Here is a 24,563-nt window from a genome sequence, read left to right on the forward strand (position 1 = left end):
GTGAGGCTTTGACTAGTGAGGATATCGTGGAGTGTGATGCCTCCACCGATGTTGAGGATGCGGAGAGGGATGCTGCCCAGGTAGTGCTCGATGAAGGACTCCAGGCACAGTGGAAAGGCACCACGAGGTATGCGAACAGAAGGCCTTACCACTTTGTGGAACTGCAACAATAAAGCATTAGCTTTAAGCAGCCCTGTCATTGCCTCCTTCCTCTGCACTGCAACATCCAAATGCACTTTGCACAGTGGCAAGGCTGAAGCATTGGGCGCTCGGGGCTTGGTCCCTCACTGCTACCTTCTACCTTGGGTGGAAAGGGTTCAAATTCCCAAAGGGCATCAACAACAGAAAGGAGACCCGTGGTGAATGAACGTTATTATTTTATTCCGCGTCACAACTAATACACGACTACCCATTTCTACAGCATCATCACCCATGATCCTCTAGATGCTCTTTTTACATCTTTGCTGGATGCCCTGATGTGGTGCTCCCAGGTGGAAGCTGGCTGCCGACCTTAATGTCCTCTGGCTTGGGTTGACCTTGGGTGGCTGTCCTCTGGCTGCCTGAGACCTGGAGGTTTCTGGCACACTGAGGGCCTCCTGCAAAGGTATAGGGACAACCTCTGTTGGGGATGATGGAGGCACTGGCCTCACTGGCAGACAGGCTTTGAAGCTACTATACACACCAGGAACACCAAGAGGAGCCCCCACATGCAGGAGGCAGCCGCTCCTCCCCCTTTATAAGGCACACTTGGATCTCCCTGCGAGGGACACGGATTTGGTGGAAACTCCAGGTGCCTTGTCTCCCACTTGTCTTGTCACTGCTGTATAGAGCTCATGGACAATCTCTGGCAGCCACTGATTGGTCTGCTGGATGTGGCTCTCCATGAGTCGCCAGTTTCTCAATGGAGGAAGCCAGGTGCACATCCGTCAGAGACAGTGCAGCACCCAAGGCCTGGATGGACTGCTCCATCATCCACACTTGCGTATGTATATCCTCAGGCATCTCTGCCAGATGTTGCCTTACCTCTCACTACAGCTGCAGCATTTCCCGTGTTGCTGGCACGTTATCAGCCTGGGTCTCAGTATGGGCCTGATCTTGCTCAATTCTCCGACTGCCAGTGGCCTGGGCTGTCACAGCCTCCTTCAGCTGCCCGGGTGCGTCTGTGTTGTGCTCACCAGGTGTGTGCCCAAACTAAACGCATGTGACTACCCACTGGTGTGAGAGTGTCTATACTGGTGGAGGGTGCAGGGGAATGATGTGACGGTGGATCCTCTGAGGCTCCCTCCTCCTCCTCAGAGGTGGCCAACTTTCCCCCAGCCTCTTCAGCTCCTCTTTCTTTTTGTTCATTTTGACCTGCATCATAGACATTGAAGGATTAGGGTCTGCCCATCGTAACATTCCAACTACCCCAACTGTGCAGCTCCATTGATGCAGTGGTGATCCCATACACAGCATGGCTCTTTGGCATCAGTTACATCCTTGTGTCCTCGGAGATGTTCACTCACTCTCTTATGTGGGCACCCCTGCCTTACCATCAGCTATGGAGTAAACACTTCGTTGCCCTGCCAGTTCCATGGCCTCCTCCTCCGTCAGGGTGAGGCCATGGAGATAAGGCACTGCACCGTCGGTCTGGTCATGCTCCTTCCTATTGTGGACGGTCTTTTCCTGCAGACACAATGATGAACAAAGTTAGTCTCCCAGCAGGTAAAAGCCTCAGATCGCTGATGATGATCGTCCATCACCCCTGTGCAGGCTCCCGGTTGAGCAGTGCCTTATAGAGTCATAGAGTTATACAGCACAGAAACAGGCCCTTCAGCCCATTGTATCCGTGCTGGCCATCAAGCACCTATCTATTCTAATCCCATTTTCTAGCACTCGGCCCGTAGCCTTGTATGCTATGGTGTTTCAAGTGCTCATCTAAATACTTCTTAAATGCTGTGACTGTTCCTGCCTCTACCACCTCTTCAGGCAGTGCATTCCAGATTCCAACCACCCTCTGGGTGAAATTTTTTTTCCTGAAATCCCCTCTAAACCTCCTGCCCCTTACCTTAAATCTATGCACCCTAGTTATTGACCCCTCTGCTAAGGGAAAAAGTTTCTTCCTATCTATCCTATCAATGCCCCTCATAATTTTGTATACCTCAATCATGTCCCTCCCTCAGCCTTCTTTGCTCCAAGGAAAACAACCCAAGCTATCCAGCCTCTCTTCATAGCTGAAATGCTCCAGCCCAGGCAGCATTCTGGTGAATCTCCTCTGCACCCTCTCCAGTGCAATCACATCCTTCCTATGGTGTGACGACCAGAACTGTACACAGTACACCAGCTGTGGCCTAACTAGCATTTTATACAGCTCCATCATAACCTCCCTCCTCTTATATTCTATGCCTCGACTAATAAAGGCAAGTATCCCATATGCCTTCCTAACCACCTTATCTACCTGTGCTGCTGTCTTTAGTGATCTATGGATGAGGTCCCTCTGATCCTCTGTACTTCCTAGGGTCCTACCATCCAATGTATATTCCCTTGCCTTGTTAGTTCTCCCAAAATGCATCACCTCACACTTCTCAGGATTAAATCTAAGGCTTTCCTCCTCACTATTTACAACACCACCAATTTTCGTCATCTGCGAACTTACTGATCATACCTCTTACATTCACTTGATTTGAAAATTCTCAGCCTAATTTTCAAATCTCTCCATGACATCGACCGCCCCCACCCCCCCCCCCCCCCCCCCCCACTATCTCTGTAATCTCCTCCAGCCCTATAATCATTCGAGATATCTATGGTCCTTCAATTCTGGTCTCTTGTGTATCCCTGATTTGAATCACTTCATTTGTCACCGTGCCTTCAGCTGCTGAAGCCCTAAACTGTGGAATTACCTCCTTAAACCTTTCCACCTCTCTTTCCTCCTTGAAGACATTCCTTCATATTTACCTCTGACCAAGCCAAGGTCACCCGCCCTAATATCTCCTGATGTGGCTCGGTGTCAAGCTTTGTCTGATAATCACTCTGGTGAAGAGCCTTGGGATATTCTTCCAGGTGGAAGTTGCTGTCTAAATGAAAGTTGTTCTGTTGTTGTCATGTGGTTACCCCACATACAGTTGATATCATGCAGTTACTGAGCAGTGCCTCTGAGTCAAGAAGGCTGTCGGTTCAACTCCCACTTCACAGACTTGAGCACAAAATCCAGGCTGTCACTCCAATGCAGAGGGAGTGCTGCACTGTCAGAGGTGCTGGCTTATAGATGAAAAATTGAACCAAGGCCCTGTCTGCCCTCTCAGGTGGATGTAAAATATCCTATAGCACTATTTCAAAGATGAGATGGGGTGTGCTCTCTGGTTTCCTGGCTAATATTTATCCCTCAACCAACAGAACTGAAAAGTAGATTATCTGACCATTGTCTTATTGCTCTTTGTGGGACTGTCCTGTGCACAAATTGGCTGCTGTGTTTCCTACATTACAACAATGATTGCACTTCAAAAGTGCTTCATTGGCAGTAAAGTGCTTTGAGACATCCTGATGTTCTGAAAGGCACTATAGAAATGCACGTCTTTCCTCCTTTTACATACAGGCTATATAATGTCCTTATCCCATATACAAATGGCATTGTGTGGTAACTATAGATGCAAGCTGTAGTTATTCCATGTACAGGGTTGATCATGTAATTATTCCATATTCATAATCCTTGTTTTTAACCCCTATGTGCCCTCGTCCCATGCTGTCTCTGTAATCTGCTCCAGCCTAACAAACCTCCAAGATATCTGCACTCCTCCATTCCTGGCCTTTTGTGCATCCACAGTTTTTATCACTGTAATATTGATGGCCGTGCCTTCAGCTTCCTAACTCCTAAACTATGGAATTCACCACAGGGTAGGCGGTGTTGTAGTGGTATTATCACTAGACTAGTAATCCAGAGACCCAGGGTATTGATCTGGAGACATGGGTTTGAATCCCCCACAGCAGAAGATGGAATTTGAATTTAATTAATAAATCTGGAATTAAAAGCTAGTCTAATGATGGCCATGAAACCATTGTCGATTGTTGTAAAAACCCATCTGGTTCACTAATGTCCTTTAGAGAAAGAAATCTGCTGTCCTTACCTGGTCTGGCCGACATGTGACTCCAGACCCACAGCAATGTGGTTAACTCTTACATGCCCTCTGAAATGGCCTAGTAAGCCATTTGTACCTAAATTGTACCTAACCGCTACGAAGTCAATAAAAAGGAATGAAACCAGACCCATCGACCTAGGTACCGGAAACGACAACGGCAAACCCAGCCCTGTCGACCCTGCAAAATCCTCTTTACTAGCATCTGGGGTCTTGTGCCAAAGTTGGGAGAGCTGTCCCACAGACTAGTCAAGCAACAACCTGACATAGTCATACTCACGGAATCGTACCTCACAGATAATGTCCCAGATACTGCAATCACTGCAAATCCCTTCCGATGAGGGGTCACTGACCCGAAACGTTAACTCTGCTTCTCTTTCCACAGATGCTGTCAGACCTGCTGAGTGGTTCCAGCATTTCTTGTTTTTATTTCAGATTTCCAGCATCCGCAGTATTTTGTTTTTATATTACTGCAATCACTATCCCTGGGTATGTCCTGTCCCACCGGCAGGACAGACCCAGCAGAGGTGGTGGGACAGTGGTCTACAGTAGGGAGGGTGTTTCCCTGGGAGTCCTCAACATCGACTCCGGACCCCATGAAGTCTCATGGCATCAGGTCAAACATGGGCAAGATAAACGCCTACTGATCACCACATACCGCCCTCCCTCAGCTGATGACTCAGTACTCCTCCATGTTGAACACCACTTGGAGGAAGCACTGAGGGTGGCAAGGGCACAAAATGTACTCTGGGTGGGGGACTTCAAAGACCATCACCAAGAGTGGCTTGGTAGCACCACTACTGACCGAGCTGGCAGAGTACTAAAGGACATAGCTGCTAGACTGGGTCTGCGGCAGGTGGTGGGGGAACAAACACGAGGGAAAAACATACTTGACCTTGTCCTCACCAGTCTGTCTGCCGCAGATGCCTCTGTCCATGACAGTATTGGTAGGAGTGACCACCACACAGTCCCTGTGGAGACGAAGTCCCGCCTTCACATTGAGGATACCCTCCATCGTGTTGTGTGGCATGATCACCGTGCTAAATGGGATAGATTTCGAACAGATCTAGCAATGCAAAACTGGGCATCCATTAGGCGCTGTGGGCCATCAGCAACAGCAGAATTGTACTCAACCACAATCTGTAACCTCATGACCTGGCATATCCCCCATTCTACCATTACCATCAAGCCAGGAGACCAACCCTGGTTCAGTGAAGAGTGCAGGAGGGCACGCCAGGAGCAGCACCAGGCATACCTCAAAATGAGGTGTCAAGCTGATGAAACTACAACCCAGGATTACTTGCATGCCAAACTGCATAAGCAGCATGCAATAGACAGAGATAAGCGATCCCATAACCAACGGATCAGATCTAAGCTCTGCAGTCCTGCCACCTCCAGTCGTGAATGGTGGTGGACAATTCAACAACGAACTGGAGGAGGTGGCTCCACAAATATCCCCATCCTCAATGATGGGGGAGCCCAGCACATCAGTGCGAAAGATAAAGTTGAAGCATTTGCAACAATCTTCAGCCAGAATTGCCGAGTTGATGATCCATCTTGGCCTCCTCCTGAAGTCGCCAGCATCACAGATGCCAGACTTCAGCCAATTCAATTCACTCCGCGTGATATCAAGAAACGACTGAAGGCACTGGATACTGCAAAGGCTATGGGCCCTGACAATATTCCGGCAATAGTACTGAAGACTTGTGCTCCAGAACTTGCCACACCCCTAGCCAAGCTGTTCCAGTATAGCTACAGCACTGGCATCTACCCTGCAATGTGGAAAATTGCCCAGGTATGTCCTGTACACAAAAAGCAAGACAAGTCCAACCCGGCCAATTACCAGCTCATCAGTCTACTCTCAATCATCAGTAAAGTGATGGAAGGTGTCATCAACAGTGCCATCAAGCGGCACTTGCTTAGCAATAACCTGCTCAGTGATGCTCAGTTTGGGTTCCGCCAGAGCCACTCAGCTCCTCACCTCATTACAGCCTTGGTTCAGACATGGACAAAAGAGCTGAACTCAAGAGGTGAGGTGAGAGTGACTGCCCTTGACATCAAGGCAGCATTTGACCGAGTATGGCATCAAGGAGACCTCGCAAAACTGGAGTCAATGGGAATCAGGGGGAAAACTCTCCGCTGGCTGGAGTCATACCTAGCATAAAGGAAGATGGCTGTGGTTGTTGGAGGTCAATCATCTGAGCTCCAGGACATCACTGCAGGAGTTCCTCTAGGCCCAACCATTTTCAGCTGCTTCATCAATGACCTTCCTTCAATCATAAGGTCAGAAGTGGGGATGTTCGCTGATGATTGCACAATGTTCAGCACCATTCACGACTCCTCAAATACTGAAGCAGTCCGAGTAGCAATGCAGCAAGCCCTGGACAATATCCACGCTTGGGCTGATAAGTGGCAAGTAACATTTGCGCCACACAGGTGCCAGGCAATGACCATCTCCAACAAGAGAGAATCTAACCATCTCCCCTTGCCATTCAATGGCATTACCATCGCTGAATCCCCCACTATCAACATCCTAGGGACTACCATTGACCAGAAACTGAACAGGAGTGGCCATATAAATACCGTGGCTACAAGAGCAGGTCAGAGGCTAGGAATCCTGCAGCGAGTAACTCACTTCCTGACTCCCCAAAGCCTGTCCACCATCTACAAGGCACAAGTCAGGAGTGTGATGGAATACTCTCCACTTGCCTGGATGGGTGCAGCTCCAACAACACAAGAAGTTCGACACCATCCAGAACAAAGCAGCCCACTTGATTGGCACCCCATCCACAAACATTTACTCCCGTCACCACTGACACATAGTGGCAGCAGTGTGTACCATCTACAAGATGCACTGCAGCAACTCACCAAGGCTCTTTGGACAGCACCTTCCAAACCCGGGACCTCTACCACCTCGAAGGACAAGAGCAGCAGATGCATGGGAACAACACCACCTGCAAGTTCCCCTCCAAGTCACACACCATCCTGACTTGGAACTATATCGCCGTTCCTTCACTGTCACTGGGTCAAAATCCTGGAACTCCCTTCCTAACAGGACTGTGGGTGTACTTACCTCACATGGACTGCAGCAGTTCAAGAAGGCAGCTCACCACTACCTTAAGGGCAATTAGGGATGGGCAATAAATGTTGGCATAGCCAGTGATGCCCACATCCCATGAATGAATTAAAAAAACATAAAACTCTCTGTCTCTCTACCTCTCCATCCTTCTTTAAGACACTCCTTAAAACGTAACACTTTGGCCAAGCTTTTGGTCTCCAGTCCTAATAGCTCCTTATATGGGTCACAGTAACATTTTGTTTGATAGTTGCTCCTATAAAGGGCCTTGGGATGTTTGGCTATATTAAAGTTGCTGTATAAATGCAAGTTGTTATAAAGGATGTATCATGTACTCATCCCATATACAGGCAATATCATGTAGTTACCCTATATGCAGATAGTTAAATGTAGTTAAATTATTATAGTGGTGCTGATCTGCCCAAGGTAAGATCCTCCACTCATTTCATCTTGCCTCATGGTCCTGCGCTTTCCTCTTCAATTGCTCCCAAGAGCCTCCCATTTTTTTTTAACTTCCATGAGAAATGAGCAACATGACGAGGGAACAATGTGTGAGGTGGTTTCCTATTGCCTTCCTCACGTGTTCATTAAAGGAAACACAAGTCCTCTTCCCAAAGGATCCTCTGCCTGTAAGCAGCCATTTTCCCTTGAGGTTCTAGCTCTTCTGCCATCACGGCTGAAAATTCACTGGCTCCATTGTTGGCTATGTCTTGGAACCCTGAGCATGGAACCCTTACCTGAGTTTGGGGCGACTCGCAAAAAAGCAGGGACAACCACCCCCTGAGGTCTCAAATGACCTTGCTACCCTAAGTTAACTTGCTGTATTATGAAATTACTCTATATACAGCCGTTATCATGTAGGATCATAGAATGGTATGGCACAGAAGGAGGCCATTCAGCTGATTGAATCTGCCACAGTTACTAAAATTCAATGATTTAGCTGCTGCCTTTAGCTCTCTGCAGTGATAGGTTGTACACAGTTCAGCTGTCATGTTAATGACTGAATTATGGAGGCATTTGTTGCTGCAGTGCGATAAATGGTAAGTTATTTGTGACTTGCTGATGACATCACCTTATTAAGCCTTAAGGTTTTGTAATTATAGTGTGAGGCATCAGATTTGAGTCTTAACCTTTGGCAGAGAGGGCTGAATGAGAACATTACAACAGATAACATGTTAACAGGGAGTACAGATGCCTGTTCTGTGTGCTCTAACTTCTGTCTTCTTGCTCTGTAGGACATCATGTTGAAATAATGAACAGCACACTGGTGGAGAACCAGGACATCTCCTTGGGGAGCTGCACATGGCCTTTGTGTACATACTCCCATCATCCCCATGCTACCACCTCCACTGTAAGCCTATCACAGCCTACATGCTAACCAAAACCAAAATGATGGGAATGTCAAGAAGAAAAACAAAAAGCACTATAAAAAGTCAAGTAAATTTACATACTCCTGTTAGACACTACTTATGTGTAGTAATTAAATGAGATATACTACTTATATCTCATTGCTGTAATACATTTATAATCAATTCATGGTAATAGTGATAAGCATTTTCAACGTATGAAGACTGTTGGTTTAATGTATATTATCAATAGAAATTGTTTATCCGTCTCGATTTTTATGTAAGAGTGTTATCTTAACTGAATGTTAAGTTTACATCGGAATAAAAAAAAATAGTTTTGTTTTTAAGGAAATGTCTTTCGTGGAACAGGTTCCCCAATAGCCTCCTATTTGATCACCATGTTTCGCATTTAGTCCTTATTACAAACAAAAAAGTGAATGTTAATGAGAAACAGGACAAAAACAATTGAAATAGAGAGTGACACTGATCTCCAGTCCTTACTGTGTATCCGATTTCCAATTATGCCTTGTCTATGTAACATCACATTTTATAAACTTAGAATATATCCAGATTTAACAGACATGTTTTGTATAGCAATATTTTCCGTGTAAATATTGATGCATGCTTCAAAACACACACCTAAACCTGTAATATTAGCTGGTAATGATCAAGAACCTCTGAGTGGGCCGTGCAGTACACAACTATATAAACACTTCATCTAGAAAATTTCAGATCTTACTCAAAAAGACTATATAAGCATCACTATCTGTGTAGACATATGCAACTTATATAAGTGACAGATATGTGCTGGAGTGAATCTAGCTCATTGGCAACTTACTGACCAATTGTATCTAAGGACCAGGTAACAGTTTACAGGAGAGAGAAGACTGACCTTTTTGTTAATGGCAAGCTTTCTACTGCAAATATTTTCGTCCTGTTTTTCTTTCGGAACTGCTGTGATGAAATAGGCTTGTCTATTGGGGAATAGCCTTGCACGTGTTTGTGTGTTCTCTCATTTCTATTGCTGGTCAGAACCACTTCCTTCACACTGTGTTCCAGTGCCTCAGAGAAAGCCAGGTGAGCGTCACTAACTTGAATGAATGTGGTGTATTGAGGGTGTTAAAAGGGCCCTGGTTCATTGAAGCTAAAACAAATGCTTCATGCTGTCACTCACCTCTGTGCATTGCTGTCAAGGTACGACGTAGACCCTATCGGAGACCTGTGTCACACCACAGCCTGTTAGTGGGCTCCTGCACTGCTTTTGGTGGCATCAGCTAGGAATAGCTTCAGATTACAGATCAGCATCTCAGTAAAGCAAGTGGAGGCATTCTCAATATTCTTTCCTTTAAATTGGCTGAGCTGTGAGTCGGAGAGCTGTTTGAAAAGGTCCACGTTAATACACGTCGGAGTCTGGAAACAAAAGGAGCAGCTGCACCCCAACTAATCTCCTCCAGTTAAAGAGTCGGTTAATGGTCACACTGAGGCAGCTGCTGTTCCCTCCGGTCGGAGCCCTGCTTGTGGTGTGAGGATCTGGTTTAGTTTGGTTTCGGTCTGTTACACTGGGCAGTATTCAGGACGATGCCATTAAATGCCGTGCATATTCAAAATCCATTTCGGAGCTACACTTGACATTAGCTGTAGAGCATCACTGCGAATGTACACTAGCAGTGTGACTAGTGTATCGTTAATACAGGGAGGAGGGAGGTGTTGTCTCTGAACATTAAGAGGTATGCAACTGGAACAAGTCCATTAGCTTCAATGGAACAATCCTTTGAACTGGCTCAGTACTTAAAACCATCACACTTTTAGCCTCCCAAGTCACTCACACCACCATTCCCCAGCCAACATGTCGGGTGTGTAGAATGTAAACCTGGAATTTAAAATAACTTCCCATTTCAAGAAAGGTCAGAGGCTCCTGCTGATAAAAAGACATGGAGGATGTTTAGGGTAGTTTAATGAGATGCCTCAGATGCTTCAGCATCGCTGGCAGGTTAAAGAGAAATGGTTAAAAAGGGTTAAAAGCAACGAAAGCTCAAAGCACTAGTTTCGCCAAATGCAATTAAAAACAGGCAAAAAACGCCATTTGTGAAGCCGCACTAAGAGAAATCAATACGAAATGTGCAATGAATTAATCCAATGATTTGTTTAATTGAAAAATGGAAGTCGTCAGACTATAAACGTCATTAGCTCGTGTGCATTCTTCATAATAGTCACGTTGACTGAAAGTGACTCTAAATAAGATTTTTCTGCATCACAGACTCCATTTCTTTGTATGTCGCGATCACATAGCGGGATGGTTGGAACCTGGTGCCCCTCCTGCACGAGTTTTCAGCAGTCTGCTTCATCTCACACCACCTCATCACCCAACATCTCCTTTTACATCATCCACAGTTCTATTTTTCTTTTGTTTAGTTTTCTCAGCCTTATGCAAATGATATGCAAGAAATCCTGAATCTTGGATAAAACGGGTCACACTGAGGGGAAAGTGGAATGAAGAGGGTAGAGGACAGAAACAGGGATTTTTCTAGTCGGGCTGGACAAAATTATTAACCTTCAGTTTCCATCGCAGCAAAAGTGCAACACAAAGCTAGGAGAACGATAGTAATCAAGCACACTAGTGCTAATGGCAAAGTCATTGTTACCAGCCACATGTTCCATTTACATGGGAATTTGAGTTAATGTAGTTTGCGGGCTTTTTAGTTAGGATTATTTAGTATTACATTTCTTCACCCTTATATAAAAGCAAAATACTGCAGATGCTGGAAATCTGAAATAAAACCAAAAGGTACTGGAAATACTCAGCAGGTCTGGCAGCATCTGTGAAGAGAGAAGCAGAGTTAACGTTTCAGATCAGTGACCTGGTTCTGATGAAAGGTCACTGACCTGAAGCGTTATGTGACCTGCTTCTCTCTCCACAGATGCTGCCAGACCTGCTGAGTATTTCCAGCACTTTTTGGTTTTATTTCTTCACCCTTGTGTGTTTCACAGTACTGTACGCTGAGAACGAAAAAGCTTTGGAGAAAAATGTTCCATTCCTCGGAGAAGGATCAGTGAGATATTGACTTGATTTAACTGTGTGCCTGTAAAGGGCCTTAGATGCTATAATGGTTTAAAACGATATAATCTATAGACGTTTGAGCCGATAGGCTAATCTAAATATCAGTATATCACAGCACACGATATACTGTCAGTGATAAGATTCAAGTCTAAATTTTTCATTTTCTAACACTGATCGCTGTAATTTCTCTACTTTTTCACGTTGATTGCTTAGTTTAATTACAGTCAATTAGGAACTAACGATTTAAATCTGAGGGAGTGTTAATAAAAGTTTGGTTTAAACATTTGTATTTGAAACCATTTATTAATTCATTAAAAGTCATTTATTTTAATGCTAACCTTCACTGGGATATGGTAAAAGTTTAATACAATACATACCTAGTTTTGTGTAGTTTACATTTTAGAACAAAATTAACTTTGTATGTAACTCTTACAATGATAGATTCATTGTTAACTAATTATGATATTGAGTTGTTGCTATGGCAACAAAACTACAACATGGCTACCTTTGTATAAATTATTTGTGAATTTTCACTTGTAATTTTTAAAAAATGTACATCGGCATGAACTTTAAAAAGGTACAGTTAGACACACTCAGGCAAAGAGAAATGATATCCTTTGACTATTTTGAATACCCAAAGTTCCACCCAAAATGTACGTGAGACCTGAATCTGTGTCTGTACGTCCCTTTCTCAGTCAAAGAGGTTTACAACACATGGATTTAGAACCAGGTTTTATAATGAGTTGAAAGCGTGGTACAGTGTTGTAAAAAAAACTCTGAAAAATCTGAGAATGCTGCAGTTTAACTGATTTGACCTGTTAGTGTATGATTGTGTGTGACACATCTTTTTTTTTGCACTTATGTACATAGTTAATGAAAGAAATATTCAGATCTTATTTTGAATAAAAAAAAGGAACTGTGTTAAATACAGAAAAGTTTGTTAAGGTAAATAAGGTCGGCATTGCTAAAGGCTTTGGAATAAAAAAAAAGAAACGAACGGTTTTTGCTATAAAACTTATCTGAAAGCATGATGGCGCTTTGCTGTTGAGAAAAGCTTTGTAGTTTGCCATAGCTTTACTGTACAATGAATGAGAACAACACTCAGTTCTAGAGTTTAGAATCAAGCCTTCAGCAGCCAGATACAATCCTACTGTTGAAACGCTCTAAACAATAAAAATATTCAAGCAAATTAGCCATCAACACACAAAGAAACAGAGGATTTGCAAGATGAGGAAAAAAAAACAATCATGTTACACTGATCTTAAAGGTTCAAGTTCTATAATACTGTACACAAATGCAATCTGACGGTGGAAGCCTACTGATTTTGTTGCCATGGCTGCTGTATCCTAGCAGCTGAGGGGATGAGTATCCCTGCTCATGGGTTGCTGTGGAAACCTGTAAGCAAGACCTGTGCGTTTGTTCATTTACTGTGCATCTTGTTGACACTTTTAAGGCTAGTCCTGCACAAGAGGCAGATCTTTGCATCTGAAAGTCCAGTGATTTGAAATCTCTGTCTACAGACTAGGGAGCAGATATTTATTTATCTGTTTGAAGGGTTGTGTTTGTGGCTGCTGAGATGGGTCAGAATGTGACTTCAACCTTGCACTTACTCTGAGACCAGCCCCTCCCCCAACACACCTCAAATTGTGCAAAAAAATTACATTAAAATGACTCAACTTGAAGCAAATGGAACATTTTCCCTTCACGTCAAGGCCCTAATATCGCACAGAGGTTCAAGCTGTTCATTCCCTCAGCTGCTACAAGCAAGATATTAGCTTTGAATTTCTTTTCTCTCTAGATTGCTGCCAGATTAGCTCGCTGTAGTGCTTGTATGTGCTTTAGATAAGATGTGCTGTATGCTACATATTTCAGTATTTTACTTATATTGCCATTGTTTAATTTCTGACCTTTTAAAAAAATAAAGTGCTTAAAATGATTAGCTGTCTGTAAATTTATTTTACGCCCAGAGACATCAGAGTGAAACAAATGTCAAGTATTTTTTGTTGTTTGTGAGTGTACTAGTCTGTGAAGAAATCAGCTGCGTAACTGTATAGATCCAAATCCAAACGTGCTTCATGGCTTTAACTGACACTGTACCATTTCGGTGTCTGTGAATCGGAGTCAGGAAAATGGATCTTGAGTTCTGGGTTTTTTTAAATTTCCAAAATATATTTTATTCATAAAAATATATTAAAAATACATTACCAAACAGTTTCAAACAGCACTAAGTCAAAAAATACAAACAGTGCAAAGATGATCAGTTTCCTTCAATACAATCATGAGTTGCCTCACAACCCTTCCATTTCATTTGTTATGCCATATACATTTTTACATCTTACAGCAAACGAAAATTTTCCCGATACAGTTCGAGGGGTTTCCCATGGATCCAGCCCCTCCATTCAGCTTGGTGGGGGGACCTTACACAGTGGTTTTTCACCATTGAGCCTTTGCTGCGGCTGCCCCAAGCTTTAGTGCGTCCCTCAGCACGTAGTCCTGGACCTTGGAATGTGCCAGTCTGCAACATTCAGTCGTGGACAACTCTTTGCGCTGGAAGACCAGCAAGGTTCGGGCAGACCAAAAGGCGTCTTTCACCTAATTGAAAGTCCTCCAGCAGCAGTTGATGCTTATCTCGGTATGCGTCCTCTGGGTAGGTGACTAGTGGTAGCCCCCTTTTCAAAATGGCACTAGCTGTATTGTCAGGGTTGCTGGGTGGTGAGGTTAACAAACTCCTTTTAAAGATATGGTTATGAAACTCCAGGATTGCCCTGAAGTCTCCAGGAATTAAAGATTAATCTCATGGGCACTGCCACAAGCAAACCCAGGGGGAAAAAAAACAGAGGCACCTTCTTTTCATTTTCGTCAAACACCTTGACATTAATTATTGGGAAGGGATAAAAAAAAAGTCTGATTGGATGATTCATGACTACCAGCCAATCAGGTAACAAAGAGTCTATTCATTCTCCAGTTGGCATAGGAAGACGGGACGCTGTGAAGATGGACATGTTGTGCAACCAATGACGGGAGTGGGGGAAGGGCAGTTAGAGGCAGGAGATCATGTGATGAAACCTCCAGGAATACATCCAACCAGATTTGGCAACGCTATTTTGAGGCTGTTACCACAGGCGAGAGCCACTCAGAATGGACCTCCTACTCTCTAGAGTGTGCAGCACTTTAGGTGACCTGTTCCCACATAGTGCAATTAGAGTGTAAAGGTTGAAGAAAATCCCTTTTAATCTGGGATGAGAAACAGATACAGGTAGGGTTGAATTTTTAAAACAGTGCTTGTAATGAAAATACCTAACACCTGTCTGTCAACCAATAGATCGAGTGAAATGGAGATGCTTGAGCATGTCTCTCTCACCACCCCAACACTAGAAGGACAGAGATGGCAGTGCAGTGGAACAAATTCAAACACCCTTTGAGACTTTAACCAATAATATTATTTCATTTTTACCCCACTAGTTTGCCTCACAGAAATATTGCAGCATATTATTGCATCAGAGAACTTTTGTTTTTCAAACAGTTCCCCTCACTGACGTGTTCTCTATGTGCACAAGATAGATTTGAGGGGGGCAAGGTCAATCAGCCTATTCTTGCTCCTTCTGTTGAGGAAAATCCAACACTCTCCTCCAGCCTCCAGTCACAGGATCCAGTTCTTTATTAATTCCAGATGTTTTGCCCCTACTAACCATTGAAAAGTCCATTCCAAATGCTGGTCACACTTTTGTATGACAAAACTCTTGAACTAAACTTTGGGAAGACCTAAGCCATTGTCTTTGCTCCCTGCTACAAATGCTGCTCCTTAGCTACTGATGCCATCCATCTCCCTGACAACTGTCTGACGTTGAACCAGACTGTTTGCAACCCTGGTGCCATATTTGACCCCAAGTTGAGCTTCTGCCCACATATTCGTGCCATCAATAAGACCGCCTATTTCCATTTCTGTAACATCCCCCCACTCTGCCCCTCCCTCAGCTCATCTTCTACTGAAACCTCATTTATGCCTTTGCTACCTCTAGACTTGACTATACCAATGTACTTCTGGCCAGCATCTGGAGTACTGTGTACAGTATTGGTCTCCTTATTGAAGGAAGGATGTAAATGCATTGAAAGCAGTTCAGAGAAGGTTTACTAGACTAATACCTGGAAAGGGTGGGTTGTCTTATGAGGAAAGGTTGGACAGGTTAGTTTTGTATCCACTGGAGTTTAGAGATTAAGAGGCGACTTGATTGAAACATATAAGATCCTGAGGGGTCTTGACAGGGTGGATGTGGAAATGATATTTCCCCTTGTGGGAGAATCTAGAACTAGGGGTCACCGTTTAAAAATAAAGGGTCACCCATTTAAGACCGAGATGAGGAGAAATCTTTTCTCTCAGAGGGTCGTGAGTCTTGGAACTCTTCCTCAAAAGGCAGTGGAAGCAGAGTCTTTGAATATTTTTAAGGCAAATAGATTCTTGATAAGCAAGGGGATGGAAGGTTATCGGGGGTAGGCGGGAATGTGGAGTTGAGGTTACAATCAAATCAACCATGATCTTATTGAATGGCGGAGCAGGCTCGAGGGGCTGAGTGGCCTATTCCTGATCCTAATTCATATGTTCATATCCCATATTCTACCCACTATAAACTTGAGGCCATCCATAACTCTGCTGTCCCTGTCCTTACACCAAATCACATTCACACTGAACTACTTTGGCTCCCAATCAAGTAATGCCTCGATTTTAAAATTTCCAGCTTTGTTTGCTAATCCCTTCATCCCTCCCTATCTCTGTAACGTTCTCCAGCCCAACAAACCTCCAAGATGTTTGCAATCCTCTAATTCTGGCCTCTTGAGCATCCCCGATTTAATCGCTCCACAATTGGTGGTGCTCTAAGCTCTGGAATTCCCTCAATAAATCTCTTCGTCTCTCTATCTCTCTTTCCTCCTTAAAACCTACTTCTTTGACCAAGCCTTTGGCTATCCTTCCTAATATCATCTTATGTGGCTCGGTTTCCAATTTTGCTTTATAACACTGCTATGAAGCGCTTGGGATGCTTTATTATGTTTAAAGGTGCTATATCAATGCAGGTTGTTGCTGTCTTTCAAAGTGACACATTTTGTGCACAAATGTCTCTCCTGAAGACCTCAGTCCCCATGACTGAACACACTGAAAATTCTCTATTTCATCTATTGGTGTTCAGTTGTGTGACTTGCTCATAAATATTGATTCAGTCTGATATTTCCCAGCAAAGCACTCCATGCAAATTTGAAGCAATATATTTTCCAATTAAGTATTCTGGAATAAAGTGTGGGAGAGTTATTCATGACGGTGAGGGCCCTGTTTATAGTGCGATGATTACTTTCCAGGCAAACGCTCTTCCTGCATTGCTCCGTCTCCAGTTTTAATTGACTGATAGACAACATCAGGGCAGAATTCATTCATACGTTCTTTCCAATCTAATCTTTTCCATTTGAATCTGCTCCAAACATGAGATAACTTCTTCTGTAGCCCAGGGAAATGACACAATTGCTAGTTCGTTATTTTTTCATTCATTGCAGGCAGAGACATTGCACAGCTCTGTGAGAGGAGGCAGGATCTTTGTATTGGGGTCAGGTCCCTAACACCGGGATCAAATACAGGTGCCGACCCTGCACTGTGTCAGAAATAGTCACCCAACATGATTTTTCAAGGAATAAACAATTAATAGCCAGAGGGTGCACTCCCCATGCAATTAAAGATGGTGGGTGGGCTCCCGGTGCTGGAGGGCCAATAGGAGGTCCTCCAACACTGAGAGTGCAGCCTACCGATACAGGTAAGGGAAACAGAGGGCGCCGCAACATGGAAGTACCCTCACTGCACTGTCAACATTTTTGAAAATAAAAATACCTGCCAGACTGCCAATGTGGAGGGGCAGCTTCTTTAAATTACTCTGGAGCACTGGCCCCCAGGTCCTGCTGCCAGTAGGCCACCTCCTATCACTGGCCATGTTTCAGCTACCACAGATGGCCTGCCTGCTGACTGGTAAATTCCAGTCAGCACGAGAAAGGGGCCTTAATTAGGCCCTCTTAATTGATTCAATTGGCTACTCGCCACTTATGGAAAAGGGGGGTTGACTGGGAAGGGAGTTTGACTGGGAAGAGGGTTAACTGGAAAATGGTAACTGGGAGGGGGAAGGGGAAACAGGAAAAGGGGGAAGTCTGGGAAGGGGGTTGATTGGGAAGAATATTGACTGGGAATGTGATTGGGGGGGCGGGGGGAGGTAACATTGCCTAGGGGGAGGTGGTTGGGTCTGAAGGGGATTAGTGACTGGCAGTGGACCATGTTCTTTGAATGTGGGGACAACAGGAGCACCCCTACTCTTCCCAGCTCCACACCTCAGGGAGGTATATTTCAAAAACCTACCTTGTTGGTTGCAGCCTAGGTAAGGACCTGTTAGGTCACAAGTAGACCTGGTTTCCATGAAGCGGCTGGTGCCAGCTACCTCCAAGCAAACCAATCACTTGTAGGGAGTCTCAAAAGGCGTTTGGCCCCTGATTTGAATATGCAAAGAGTTTAATAGCTGTTTTGCAGGTGGGGACTGCACACCAATGTTTTCACCCTTTCCAATATGGTGGTCAGTGCACTTCCAGCTCACAATCAGTGTGTGCTTCTAGCCCACCATGCTGGGGCTGAGGAAGCTATTTGTCGCCGGGATATAGGCACTGTGTTGTTGAATATCTAGGCCGTGGTCTTCTGATAGGAATAGCAGAAGGCAGAAATGATGAAAGGTTGCCTAGTTCTGTCATTTGAATGCAAATGTTTCCCCTTCAGCGTTCTCTGCATGCAGCATTGCTGGCTAAGAGCTATCTATGTGTTACTGCATCGGCTGTCGATTAACGGAGTCAGTCCCATGGGCCATTGGGATTCCTGCTGCAGAACTCCCTCTGGCTGCTGCCAATAGTTTGCAAGGAAGAAAAATAGCTTACTGCAGCACACAATGCATGTGTAATGTGTCCATGCTGATGGGCAATTATTACCCCTCCCTGGTGCTAGCCTGGATACTCTCATAGTGTAAAGGTTAAGGGTCATTTGACTTTAATAACCACTGGGGCTGCAGTGCCCATAGTAAAGATGGGATTGTAGCCTCTGGAGCAACTTCGTGATGGTACCCCCATAGACAAGTGCCGGTAACCGCTGATACATTCCAATATGGGGGACCAGGGGTTGCATGCCATGTGCCATCGGTGCTGACTGGCTGGTCTGATTGGCATCCTTCAGCTGCTGTTCCCCTCTTTTCCCGACACTTTTGTACTGTTTTTAAATCTCCAATGGGAAGCCCTCTGTGTTCCCTTAAAAAGCAGCAACACCATAACAAATGGTACAAAGAAGAACAGGAAACTAGATGACAAGAGAAAAAACGAAACAAGACAAATACCTTCTAAAAGTGAGTTGGAATGAACTCTAATGCTGCCATATTACTGCTGGACTCGAAATGTTCGTCCTTCTCTCTGGTGCCTAGCCACCCTTAGTTGTCTGTCTGACATGGGTGAGAAGAGGAGGCAAAGCAAATGAACTGGACATTGACAGAAAATAGGTGTCAAATAATGTGTGCAGAACTGCTCAAGCTGACTGGTCATTACTGCAGCTACTGGAGGTGACAGTGGAAAATGAGGTGGAATCCACCATAACAAAGCCTCAAGTCATATTCGCCAGATTTGTCCAGAAATCACAGTAGATCCACATGGGAAATTTGGGCTAGTCGGAGAATTGTGAAAGCACCTTGTAGAGGTTGACCCATGAATCAACCAGTGGTACACAAAGCCTTGCTGCTGCCCAGCAGGAAATGATATAGAGGCAGCGAACACTTAGCACTGATCCAGTGGCAGCACATTGCCACCAGAAATGTCAGCCCCATAATACAGACCCCATCCCTCATAGCGGGCGGGTTCATGTGGACACCATATACCCACTATACATGATGACCAGTATGTGGTCTATACAGATACACCAGCTCAGTGGTTTTTCCCAGAGGCAATGATGTCTGTCATGTTCTGTCAGTGCTCCCCGTAGCTAGTGACTGTAGATTTGCAGCTGTCCCAGTCTCCTGAAGCCTGTGTCCTGAAACAGTCAGCTACCAGAGCCTGTGTTCCGGACTCTTTCTGGACTGTCTCTAGTCTGTGTCTGGTCTATGTCTGGTCTGTGTCTGGTCTGTGTCTGGACTGTCTCTGGACTGTCTCTAGTCTGTCCCTGGTCATCCCTGATCTGTCTCTGGACTGTCTGTGGTCTGTCTCATCTGTCTCTCCAAACTTACTGAAATGACTGGTTTTCTACCTTTCTTGCTGGTACAAATCAAGCTTCCACTGTTTTCGCTCCCTCTCTCTGTTGTGTGATTGCCTTTAAAGCTTCTCATTGCACTCTCTTTCCCACGTTGACGCAAGAGCATCTGATGTTTACAACAGATTCTCACAGGCTTTTGCTGCCTGCAGTCTGTTTCTAGACATTCTGCTGATTAGAACCATAGAACCATCGAAAAATTATGGCACAGGAGGCCATTCAACCCATCGTGTCTGTGCCGGCCAAGAAGAAAAGAAAATAGAAACTAGCCACCCAATCTAATACCACCTTCCAGCCCCTGGTCCAGAGCTTTGCAGCTTGCAGCACTTCAGGTGATTAAGGCTTTCTGAATGTGGTCAACCTTCCCAGCATGCCTCTTGTACAGCCAGTTTAACTTGTTTTAATGAAACTCAGCTCCTTTAACAGGATGTTAATCCACGGTTTGTGGCCCATCCTTTTCAATTCCTTCAAACTGCTTTGTTGGTTTTGTATTGAAAGGTTCAAAATCGTTTGAATGTTCCTATCAGACTGACTGAAAGAGCCGTTGATGAACCAGTGTCTGGAAAGCTTATGGCAGCTCTGTTAATGCAGCTGGAAATATAAATACTAAGATTTCATGTATTTTATTGTCTTTTATTCTGTATGTGGTTCAATCTGCCTGGAGCTTCCATTTTGCCAGCAGTCTTTCCCCAGATATCTCGCTCTGAGTCTATAATATGCTAGTGAGAGTGGACACTTAAGAAAACAAAAGCAAAATACTGTGGATGCTTGAAATCTGAAATCAAAACAGAAACCATGGGAATTACTCAGCAGCTCAGGTTGCATCTGGGGAGAGAGAAACAGAGTTTACATTTCAGGTCGATAACAATTCAGAAGTTCTTTCTGATGAAAAGTCATCGACCTGAAACATTAGCTGTGCTTCTCTCTCCGCACATGCTGCCAGACCTGCAGAGGACACTTATAACTTCAGAGACATGAGTAGGTTTCACATAGTAATGACAGAGGAAAGCATCAAGAGAACTGCCCGTCAGCTGAAGCATGACCCTGAAAATTTGTCTAATATACAAGAATATTACAAGAATGTTGTGAATCAAGACTGCAAGTTGTGAACTAATGAGCAAGCAGACCTGTTTCTCACCGAAATAAACAGAGAAGCTGAGATGTAACTTTGAAATTAATGTTAATGTTGTTACAATGAGGTGAGAAAGAGGTCTAGGGTTCCCTTTCCGCCATCACCTGGTCTTACTGTAAAAGGGTTTAATTTTAAACACGCAGTGTTTTTAGCTCCCCCTTGGTGAATCCTTGTTCACCGCTTTCCAATTATAAGGCAAAGACACCAGCACACACTGGCTTTCTTAGGTTTAAAGAAGAAAGGTTGAAATTTATTAAACTTAAACTTAACTCTAATTCGGTTGACACCCACGGATACACGGCGCACCCACGCTAGCATGCATAAGCGATGCACACATGCAGATCGAGACAGAAAAGAGCAGAAGAAAAATAAAGTGGAAAAGTTTTAGGCAATATCTGAAGAGTTTTCTTTCAGTTCTTCGAGCTCACTGTAGAGTCCTTGATTGTAGGTAGATCTTGCTTATTGTTGGGGCACAGTATTCTTCTTAAACCTGGTTTGCTGTAGAAGACTTTTCTCTCTTGGGGCTCATGTGTCTTCAATGGAGTTAGAAGCTTATGAGAAAGAGATGGGAGCAAGCAGACAGGAGAGGCTGTGGCGAGCCAGCCAGGAGAGATCTTCTCTGTCCAGGAGCATTCTGCTTTTTTCCGAAATCTGTTTGTATAAATTCAAAAAAACCTCAGATTGTCCAGCAGGTTAGTCATGTGACTAGCTGGCTTGACCATGTCCGTTTGTGTATTCGGCCATCTTAGCAGTCAAACTGGAATGCGAGCTCCCCCACCTTCAACGTCTGGTGATCAAAAGTCCGTTGTGGGTTGAATGTGTCAGGGAATGGCTGCTTTGTCCTTCCAAACACTGTCTGTTAATATGCAAATGTATTTTCCAGCCATGGCTGATCTGTTTAACAAGTCCTTTCTTCACTCCAGTAGCAGTTTAAAATCACTGTTCTTGGCTAAATTCATGTGCCTCTGTCTTGGCAGCTGGGGGCCTAGCATGACACCTCCACACCCAGCGAAATGAAATGCGATTTGAGAAAAGCGCATTTCATTAAAAGGGTCAGGAGCAAAATGTAAGATGCAGAATAAACCATGCATTTCTCTCATTCATTCATAAATCCTAAAACGTATTACAGCCTGTCTTCTCTTGGTGCCAGTGCTGCTTTAATTGAACCCTTTTCAGCATCCCAATAAACATGTGTTTTTTTGGGGGGAAGTTTCTCTTCCGTTTGCCCATTTCCATGGCTGCCTAGGGTCTTTGTTCCTGTTGAGGTCTGAAAAGGGGGTTGGGTGGTTTCTCTTTGGTTCTGACTGTGGGGGAGGATTCTTTGCTAATCTCCCCTTTGTCCCAGAGGACAATCCTGCCTGCAGGTATTTACGCAGACACTACTGCACGCCGCTGTGGCACTTCGACTAGGTGAGGCATCACCATCATGGTTCCTCTGCCCCCTAGAGGTCTTTCTTTGTCTCTGCAGGTTCCTGTTACTGCTGTTGGAAACTCTGTTGGCGTGCTTCTAGTGTCTGAATTTATATAGGAGTATGTAGGATCTAACTTTTCACATTTTCTGTGTGGGTTGACTGGACAGTAGGGGTTTTCATCTGGGATTCCCCTGGACTTCCTTTAACCTGCCCTCTTTGTCACTTTATCCCCTTCCCTGTCTAACCTTTTGCCAGCCTTGGGCCTGCCTGTTCCTTGTTGTTCTCGGCGGGGTCCCTAACAGTTCACCAGCTCTCTGCTGGAGGGTCCTCCTAACACTGGTACAGGTCTTAGGGGTGCAGGTTTCACTGTAGGTTGGGGTTTCCCCTCAACCTGGCAATGTGGCAACTCCTGCAGTACTCCACCACATCTTTGTGGAGGTTTGGCCAGTCAAACTGTTGTCTTATGCGAGCTTTGGTCTTTCGTATACTGGCATGTACAGCCACTGTAGTTTTGTGGGCCCTTAATATTTCTCCCCGGTTCCTCTGTGGCACCACTAACTGGTGAACTACTGTCTACTCCTTACCCTCAGGTCTGTGAGGATGAATCCATTTCCTCATCAGTACCTCATTCTTTAAATAGTAGCAATCAGGGACTCCCTCTGCTTCACTTTCAGACTGGACAGCCTGTGCTAACTCTCGCAATACTGGGTCAGCTCGCTGAGCCTCAGCTAGGGAAAATTCATTTCATTCATTCCCTGGGTCTCCTAACTTTCCAAAGAAAGTCTCGGACAGGCAGACCTCTCATGGTCATCTGCCTGCAGTGCCAATACAGTCTCCCCTGGGGGAGCTGGTTTGATCATGGCCTGATCCACAACACATTCAGGGAAACTGCAGGGGTCTGTCACCCGCCACTGCCCTGTCTCTCTGACCTCCTGCGGTCTTTCTTTCACCACTGGGGAGGCTATCACCTTCACCCCCGCCAGATCATTACCTAAGAGTAGGTTAATCCCATCCACAGGCAAACTAGGGACAATCCCTACAGTCACCAGTTCCGAAACTAGACCGCACTCCAAGTGCACTCGGTATACAGGTACAGGCATACATTGCCCTCCAATACCATTCACCACCGTTTTGGTGTTCACTGCACTCTCTGGGGTAAAGGTCAGGCCTTTTCCCAGTAAAAGGGATCTAGTGGGGCTGTGTTCCTGAGCATCACTATGGGTTTGCTTGTCCCACTGGAGGGATATGGGGTTACTCTCCCTTCAGACACAAAACCAATAATCCTCAGGAACCCTATTAAATTTTCCTGCACTTGCGGTGGTAGACTTTCTGGGTCTCACTCTTACTGCAGGTAAAGCCACAGTTTGTTCTGCTGTGCTTTCCATCAGATTCTCTTATTCCCTGAGTGGCTGTGCCCTGATTAACCCTACAGGTTTTCCCTTTAGTTTCCAGCAGTCAGCTCTAAGATGCCCTGCTTTATTACAATGGAAGCACACAGGTCTCCGGGTCTCTTGTTCACAGCACCTTCCTTTTTGGCTAGAGGAGGGCCCCCTGTGTTTCGTGCTTTCCTTTCTCTCCCAGGACTGCTTGGGCTCCTATCACCTTCTAACCCTTTGTCCCTTTCAGATTTGTGGGGGTGATTAGGAAAGGTTCTCCCCTGGGAAACTGACTTATATAACTTAAAGCAAACTCACCGGTCAGGATGGTCACTTGCCGGGCTCTCTGGACCCGCTGCTCCTCTACATGGGTCTTTATGGAGAGTCGGAGAGAGTGTTTAAATTCCTCCAACAGAATTACTTCTCTGAGATTCTCATAGCTGAGCTGTACTTTAAGAGCCCTCAGCCACTGGTCAAAAGCCAGCTGCTTACTTCTTTCACACTCCATTTAAGTTTGATTAGCTTGCTTCTTGAGTGTTCTAAACTTTTGGTGATAGACTTCAGGTACTAATTCATATGCCCCAAGGATAGCATTTTTGGTCAGTTCATAATTTGATGAACTCTAATCTGGCAAAAAGGAATAAACCTCATGGGCTTTTCCAGTTGGCTTGCTTTGTAATTAAAGAGGCCAGGTCTCAGCTGGCTATTTTAGCTGCCTTGCCAGTTTCTCAAAGGACACAAAAAAAACTTCTACATCCTCC

General features: G+C 44.8%; 1 protein-coding gene across 6 annotated transcripts in view; it reads left to right on the top strand.

The window, feature by feature from the left end:
• Positions 1–13,517, top strand: part of LOC137377798 (muscleblind-like protein 3) — a 333,150-nt gene extending 319,633 nt beyond the window's left edge. For all 6 annotated transcript variants that reach the window (XM_068047866.1, XM_068047867.1, XM_068047863.1 and 3 more), the window contains exon 10: positions 8,421–13,517. The gene's annotated coding sequence lies outside the window, so the exon portion shown is untranslated. The remainder of the gene's footprint in view (positions 1–8,420) is intronic.
• Positions 13,518–24,563: the final 11,046 nt, after the last annotated feature.

The sequence above is a fragment of the Heterodontus francisci genome, chromosome 15 (assembly GCF_036365525.1).
Source record: "Heterodontus francisci isolate sHetFra1 chromosome 15, sHetFra1.hap1, whole genome shotgun sequence".
Classification (NCBI taxonomy): Eukaryota; Metazoa; Chordata; class Chondrichthyes; order Heterodontiformes; family Heterodontidae; genus Heterodontus; species Heterodontus francisci.